A 7302-nucleotide genomic window follows, 5' to 3' on the forward strand; every position below is an offset into this window, starting at 1 on the left:
CAAGTGACAAAGACGAATAACCATTTCTGTATGTCTTGTTTCTCATTGTACTCCATGAAGTAAAACTAGAAACAGGTAAAGAACATTTTTAGCAAAATATTTCTTAAATTATTTTTAAATTTATAAAAACCTGGGCTTTACTGCTGTCTCTTCCCTGAAATATCGAGTCAGTGTTTAGAGGTATATGTAATCTGCTAATGAATGTTCTGCAGAACGTTCAAGATGCATGCATATCTAAAAGCACCTGTAAAACACTTGCTTTTAATCATGCAAATAATACATTGGAAGTCATATGTCTTCCATATTAGCTATCTTAATAGAGCTGCAAGGGAAAGGAGTAGCTACAAAATGGTTTGGTAAAGATAGGAGATTTGGGATATTTTCTTTTTTTTTTTTTTTTTTCTGAATTCTACTTCATTTTGATTCTCACTTCTGAAGTGAAGGGAAACATGGTCAGGTGGGTAAAGTACAAAATTGAGAGTTTCTAGATCTTGCCCCTGTATGTAAATGGGCCTCTACTAGGTCTGTAATGTTTGTCAAGTCACTCAATCACTCTGTACCATTACCCTGGCTATTGTGAAAAGCTCTCAGGGAATGCTCAGAAGAGGATGAGCACAGGGTGGAATCTGACTATTTCACTGTGTTTAATTGATTCAGCTAAAATTAAATTGGTTCATTTTTAATCAAAATATATTGTGCTCCATTGATACTAGCCTTGTTGAAAGTGGGATAATCAGTAATCTGAAGGCTTTTCATGCCTGAAAGAATGGCATTCTCAACAAAATTACTGAGGATATCTTTAATTCTGAAATTAATTTAGGAAAAACAGTACCCCACATTGGTAAGGCTTCTCACATTCACAGGTATTTTTTTTAGGGTCCTTACTGTCACTTCCTGAAAAGAAACGTTGCTAAATTGACAGATCCAGTTATATTTTTAATCAAGCAAGAATAAGCATTTCAAAATTCTTTTATTAGTTTAGTGCAAAAGATAACATACCTAAATTTGCAATATGCTAGATCATGTCCTTGTTTCAGAGATAATATGGAGGGACATATTAGAGTGTACATGAACACTCGGCTTAGTACTAAAATAAAGTTAAATAAATGTTTGTGTGGATGTGTTCATTTGCTTTCACATCTTGGAAGCTCCACTGATACATGTTATTTTTTAGTAGAACCAACTGTTGTTCAATTTACATGAATTAGCTTCTCCTGATACTCCAGTATTCAGGTTGGTCAATGGATATGGTGACAAGCAAGCCAAAAGGGTTCATAGTTTACCAAGTATCAGAGAAATACCTCATGGAATAAGTAAGTTTTAGCTTCTCAAAGTGGTGTCACTGTTGTTATATCTATATATGTTTTTTTTTTACAGTAGGTGTTTGAAAAATATACAATAAATATCCCCCATAATATTTCAGGCAGAAACAGATAGGAATGGGATAATTTTGAATGCAAGTGGGATATTAAGGTGGTGGCAATGTGAATTTTCTTTCACTGAACACGTTCTTATTTCCAGAATTTGTTCTCCTTTGCAAACCTGATTATTGGGTAGAAGCAGTTCTGCTGACAGGTTTTTCTACTATACTGATGGTTTTCAACTCAAAAGTATTGAAAATTAATTTTAAGGAGGAAATATTTTTCTTATTTATTTATTTTAACTCCATTCAGCACAGTATATATTATATAAATGGATCTATGTTGTGATACCCAAATGCTTACATTTCATTTCTCGTTGTGTCTGTGTGTACAACCATGAAGCTAAAGGTGTTGTTTTTCACTTGGAATGTAGCTATGTTTTACTTTGTTTTATTTACCTGGCAAAAGTCAGGAATTATGGATTACTGAAGGCCTCAACACCTCAGAATGACATTCTAGCTTTTATTATTACTGGGGAATATTGAAACCTTTTCTGCAAACTAATCCATTCCTTAAAGTGGCTACTTCAAAACAAACAAACAAACCACAAGTGTCTCTCAAACATACAACATTATGTCTTATAGTGGGAAACAACAGATGTCCTGATGTTTTCCTGGTTTAATGTCTTTATAGCTTTCCTTTCTATTCTGTCTTTCTTGATTTTCATAAATAGGGAATACAATAACAGTATGCTAGGGGATAGGTGTATGAAAAATGGTGTTTCAACTTTGCTTTTTCCTCAGTTAGAAAACACCTAGTTGAAAAAATCTTTCTGAGAAGAAAATACTGTAGATCATGTCAAAGTAACTCCTGTCCATGCATCTGTGATGTTAAAATAGGAGATTGCATAGTGCATATCAAAGGGATTGAATGTTGTTTGTTGTTCAATGTTATTTATATTTTTGTCATCAGTTCATAAAGTCTTAATTATTAACTCTCTAATTTCCCAGAAAAAAAGTATGTAATTTGTTGAACTAGTTGAAGGAAGGGAAAAAAAAATGCTGACCAATCTGGCATTGTAAGTTAATAGTATAGAACAAAGCATAGTCATAATTAGTCAAGAAAAGGACTTTCCCTGTTCATTCCAGTTCATAATAAAAAGTGCCTCACCAAAGTGACTTAGAAAATAATACATTCAGACTGAGCAGAATTACTGCCTAGCAGATTCTATTTATCTGTAGCTTAAAAAGCAGCTGCGTTTTTGTAAAAAGCAATGAATGTGGCAGTCCTACTTAAAGGTAGAAGAAAAAGAACACCCCTTGTTTTGTAATAAGGGGATTTTCAGTTTAAAAGAGAGAGAGAGCCTGTTGTGTGAAGTATGGTTATTACATTCACTGTATTCTATCTCACCCACCAGGAGGCTAATAACGAGGGAGTCAGTGAAGGAGACCAATGCCACAAGGGTTATCTCGCAGCCCCAGATGCTGGATAAGTTGAAGGAGGCAGAATCGCTTTTGGATGACATTCAGGAAGGCCTTGAATTATTATCTGGTGAAGAAAAGACTATTCTTTTCAAGGTAAACAGTCCATTTCATCTGTCTGCTGTTGGTGTTGGTGTAAAATACGTTTATATAAATACCTCTAAAGTTCATTTTTTATCATTTTCCAGGTTTTTTTCCCTAGATGCAGCAATGATCTATTAGGAATCCTTTTTGAGACAAAGGATCCACTCCACCTCCTACCTAAGGAAATGCTTTGAAGGAATTGACAAGCTCACTTTTAATCACAAGAGAGAAATTACCCACATGGAGTCAGCAGAAAATGAAAAAGTAGAGCTCGTGCTGCGAATAATTCCAGCAAGTGCCAAGGGGCTAGTTGAGAAATGGCTTCATGAGGTGAATATCTTTAGCTCTTACTTAGGGTTTGGTTACTGTATGATCATTTTCTCTTTTAGGAGCAATGAATATTATAAGTGTATACTAACTAGCTCTCTGAATATTTGTCAAGATGTTGACAGATTTCAGCCTTATTGTTGTTATTTATTGCAACTAATTCAGCATCTGCAAACATGCAGATATTAATTCTAATAAAAATCTCTCTTGAATCAGGCTGTCAGCAGAAGTCGGTCTGTGTCTGAAACCATATGTGTGAATATATGTTTGAGTCTACATGTATGTGTTTTTGTGCTTTCATGGTGTAATGTCTATAGTTCAGGAGGATAATCTATGTAAAAAATAATCAAAGAAATGTAAGATTTTGAATGCTTCCCTCCACCCTGCAGAAAGTGTGTCCCATTGTGTTGGAGGGGTTTAATATCCAATCATTTTAACAAAAGGGAAGAGAAATTATGTCACTGATAACATCCTAACCTTTCCCCTTTGGGTCTCTAATCTAAATTCATTGGTTTCAGTATGAAATTAGTTTGGTGACCTTTTTTGTTTGCTTTATTTAACCTTCCTCTCCCAGTGGATGTGAATGGGACCTTCCATTCTTTTTTCTTTCTGGGCATTTTTCTTCCATGTGCTTGCCTTTCTCTAGGGGCAGGATCAGCCCCAGAAATTCCACTTCCCCTTTGTTCAGTGTTATGGGTACTGGTCTCATCCTCAGCGGCTTGTCCCTGGGTGCTCCCTAGGCAAGGGTGAGTGATAGGGACCAGCACCCAGCTCCAGCAGCAGAAGTGAGGGGAGGCTGGGGGATTGCTATTTGTAGAGCCAGATAATTGGGCAGAGACTGGGGTGGGGGGAATCCCTGGGCAGTGAAACCTGAAGAGGTGTCAGGTTAAAGGTGTTTGGCCCTAGTCTGTATTGTGTTCCTACTTGCTGGTGGAGCAAAGCCCGGCATCATAAGCCCACTTGCGAATCCCCTTTTCCCACGCGATGAAGCAGCAGTGTGCCAGCTTTGGATGGAGCCCCCTTAGGGACTGACTGCACACGGTTTAAAATTATCCATCTTCATCACTATTCTGGATAGAGAAGGGAGAAGGGGGATGATTTAGACAAGCCCAAACACTTCCTACCCTGCTCTCTGTGTTGAGCCATTAGCTTGGTTTTGGAATAGTTTGGAGACAAAGTAGTCTTCCATTACAAAACAAACAAACAAAAAAAAGCGTGAAAGTGGAAAAGTGGCCATCCTGAGGAGTTCAGGAATAATCTAGATTCTCAAGCCTATGATATAATTTTTAGTTTTCACTTTCTTCCACAAATGAAACAGGGTTGAGGGAGGTGAGCAGCTGTGTTTATTTTAATATGTCTATTTTAACCCTCACCTAAAAACAAATGGGAATGTTTGGGAGTGCATTAATCTGGATCAGATTAGTGTCTCTTTCTCTCTCAAAAGTGCAACCTGAGATAAATGAAAATAAACTGGAGTTTCATATGCAGTCTTTAAGTCATTTGCATGTTTTATGCATGATAATTGAATTTATTTATGCACTTCCTTTCATTTAATGATTTCTCACTCTTTTCTATGCTATCAACATTTTCTTATGCAAGAAGTAGGATTTAGTAAGCAAGAAAGGATAGCAGTATAAAAATCAAACCCGAGTTAATTTTGAGTTCTAGTGTCAACACTAGATCCGAATTAATATTGGTCCCATGCCAATGGGTCTACATGGCTGGGAAGATGTAGAATATTTTTGGTAAAGAATAGATTTTAGCTTGAGACATTTCTGAAGTAGCCTAGTTTGTTTGCAAGTGCACAAGCAAAATTATTTTCAAATGGCAGTTAAATTATTGTATTGACTTTTCAATGACCCTTGTGTTTCTACTTGGCCAATTAGTAGTAATAAGAAGATGAATAGTAATTACACTAATAAATAACTGTGTTCAGACCAGGACCTCAGTATTATAGTCTGGGTTAGAAAATAAGGATATTTTATAATTTGTCTCATTTGGTCTTTCATCAGGAGAAATATGGACTTTGGTGCTATAGTAAATTTGTCATAGCCAAGAAGGTAAAAGTCCTAGGGATGAGAGAGTCATATTTGACAGGAGCTTTGTGACAGTAGCTGTTTCAGTGTCATAAGTAGGGAATCTTGTTCTGCTTCTGCAGTTAAGCTCAGATGTCTTAAAGATGTCTTAGTGTTGGAGTCTGATTTTTTTTTTATAATGCATGCCAGGAAGTTACTAAGGAAAATTAGGAAAAAGATGCTGGTAGTGATGCTTTCATAGCGTTTATCTATACCAGTTTCTTTTGTGTCTCTTGTCTTTCCTTATGTCTTGAAAGATGTATGTGGAAGTGATATTTTTCTGTGGCGTCCTGTCTTTTATCAGTGAATTAAATGGCTGTGTCTTGTGATTGTTTCATATGATTCCTCATAGGTAGGAATGTGTTCAAAAGGCTAAAGCTTTGTTAATTTGTGATGTAACCATTTCAGTGTCTTTCTTGTCATTGAAATGTAGTTTAAAATGTTCAGTAATGTAGCATGAAATCATTGGTTAGTTTTGGAATGGTGATGAAATCATGTGAAGAAAATAAGTTTTGCATCTGATCAAGATAAATTCACTCTAGTGTTTTATGGCTTTTTATTCCTATGTGATAGTAATAAAGTCTCATGTAGGGATGGAAGCCATGAAATACATTGTGAAAAATCATCAACTCAGATGGGGCCATCAGGATAGAATGCTGTAGTTGTAGAGTTATGGAGAATGATTGGAAGATGGTTTAGTGTGTCATCACTTTGACTACCATGGTTTTGCATTTTGTTTCTTCATCCTTCACCCATGAATTTTGATGAGAGGAAATCAGTTTGTAACAAGATGATCCATCTTTACACCAGTGTTCAATATTTAAATTGTTCATGCATCTTTCATTTTCTGCAAAAGATAACACTGTATATGAAACCCTTAGCTAAGAATTTAATATAGCTAATAAACACATGCCAAAATGAATACAAAGAAATGCCAATGAATTTCTAAGTGCTCGGAAATAAGGAAGGAAACAAAGCAAGGTCTACCCTGTTAGCAACTGCTCCAGAATCTTTATTTCCATGTTTAAGAGCAAATCTGAGATGTAACCAGGAATTAAAAAAGAATTCTTTTATCTGCTTGCATGTCTATCTGAAAGTGCTTATTCTTTTCCTTTCTGGAACTGGGATGAAGGCTGACAGTTGTTGGGCTCAGAAAACAATTTCTGGCAAAATCCTTACAGTGCTGCTATTCCACATATTGCCTTACTGCTCCATCTCCTTGGCTTTTGTATACCAATTTCCTTTGGGAATGTTTTGGGGAATGTTATTTATTCTGATGCAACTATTTCCAATTTTTCTGTTGTAATATTTCTCTGAAGCATATGTTAATAAAACATTATTTATTTTTTGGTACTTTGACTCCTTTATTATTTCTCTTAGATGTGATTTTTTTTTTCTCTCTGCTAAAAATACTGACTTTATTGTAACTAAGGTCATCTTCTGGTGAAAAGCCCCAGCAATAATTAGGCAGGATGTATATTTCCCATTTTATTATAAATTTTAATTTCTTATGTAAATCAAACAGCACATGGAGAAATTAACCATGATGAAATTCCCAGATGTTGTGTGGCAAATATTTCAGTCTTACTTGGGCTTAAAAAGGGTAGACATAGGTTTTCTTCAATGATGCCATGTGAAAGAAAAGTATAAAAACCTATAGAACACATTATCTTCAGATTCCTATTAAAAGAAAAACTATTTTCCTCATGTGTTAACAAATTTTTTTCCAATAGTATCCAGGGTGTACAGCCAAGATAAAAAACTGTGTTGATTTTTTGACTTTGTATTTGGCTAGGATACAAATTGTCTTCATCTTTTCAATACCTACTTTGACTGTGACTTTTCAGAGACCTTAGACAAAGTCCTTTAAACATGGGTTCCTGTACTCTTTTTTTCTCCATTTCTACTAGTTTAATTAAACTATTAAACTATTCTGTTGGTAAATTTAATTACTAAAAACTATACTTTGAAAAG

At 35.3% G+C, this 7302-nt stretch overlaps 1 protein-coding gene and 1 non-coding gene across 9 annotated transcripts in view; both read left to right on the plus strand.

Annotated features, from left to right (window-relative positions):
• The window catches only part of NEDD1 (NEDD1 gamma-tubulin ring complex targeting factor), a 257109-nt gene extending 250428 nt beyond the window's left edge, over nt 1-6681 (plus strand). For all 8 annotated transcript variants that reach the window (XR_012053499.1, XR_012053495.1, XR_012053498.1 and 5 more), the window contains 2 exons: nt 2779-2938; nt 3031-6681. The gene's annotated coding sequence lies outside the window, so the exon portion shown is untranslated. The remainder of the gene's footprint in view (nt 1-2778; nt 2939-3030) is intronic.
• On the plus strand, nt 5866-5938 carry MIR135A-1 (microRNA mir-135a-1). The gene has a single exon (NR_049085.1). It is a non-coding gene; the product is annotated as a microRNA mir-135a-1 (primary transcript).
• Nucleotides 6682-7302: the final 621 nt, after the last annotated feature.

Source organism: Taeniopygia guttata, chromosome 1A, assembly GCF_048771995.1.
Source record: "Taeniopygia guttata chromosome 1A, bTaeGut7.mat, whole genome shotgun sequence".
NCBI lineage: Eukaryota > Metazoa > Chordata > Aves > Passeriformes > Estrildidae > Taeniopygia > Taeniopygia guttata.